This window comes from Procambarus clarkii, chromosome 71 (assembly GCF_040958095.1).
Source record: "Procambarus clarkii isolate CNS0578487 chromosome 71, FALCON_Pclarkii_2.0, whole genome shotgun sequence".
In the NCBI taxonomy this organism is placed as follows: Eukaryota; Metazoa; Arthropoda; class Malacostraca; order Decapoda; family Cambaridae; genus Procambarus; species Procambarus clarkii.
The window spans coordinates 4,582,905-4,583,522 of NC_091220.1; the positions used below are offsets into that span (position 1 = coordinate 4,582,905).

Genomic DNA, 618 nt, shown 5'->3' on the forward strand with positions numbered 1-618 from the left:
TTAAACAGAAAAGATTTGTACATACAAATACTTTTAAATTATCATTTATTTGTGGAAATGGCATTTACGTCATTAAATTGATACCTCAGCATCAAGTGTCCTGCAGTGGTCCAGTGGTAAAGTGTATATAAGTGATGCGTATTCTTGGAGTTGCGAGTTCAAACCCGGATTAAGCTATATATATATATATATATATATATATATATATTATATATATATATATATATATATATATATATATTATATATATATATATATATATATATATACAACATGTTTTGTTTTGGTTGTTTTTTTTGTATAAAGCCTCACACACTATATTAAGCGAGTTTGTTTTAAACATGACATACATATTAATTCATTTTACCAGGCCTTATTCCACACAACTCCGTGAATTTCCCGTGGAGCCAGCCAGCCAGCCAGCCAGCCAGCCAGCCAGCCAGCCAGCCATTCAAACAAAAACAAACGAAACAAAACAAAACAAAACAAAAAACATTATTGCCAACAGCATTTGGTGTTCCCAGGCGGTCACCCATCCAAGTACTAACCAAACCCAACGTTGCTTAACTTCGCTGATCGGACGAGAAGCGGTGTTCTCAACGTGGTATGGCCGTTGGC

The 618-nt window shown here is 34.6% G+C and overlaps 1 non-coding gene across 1 annotated transcript; it reads right to left on the reverse strand.

The window, feature by feature from the left end:
* Positions 1-499: 499 nt before the first annotated feature.
* LOC138356341 (5S ribosomal RNA) lies at positions 500-618 on the reverse strand. The gene has a single exon (XR_011224369.1). It is a non-coding gene; the product is annotated as a 5S ribosomal RNA (ribosomal RNA).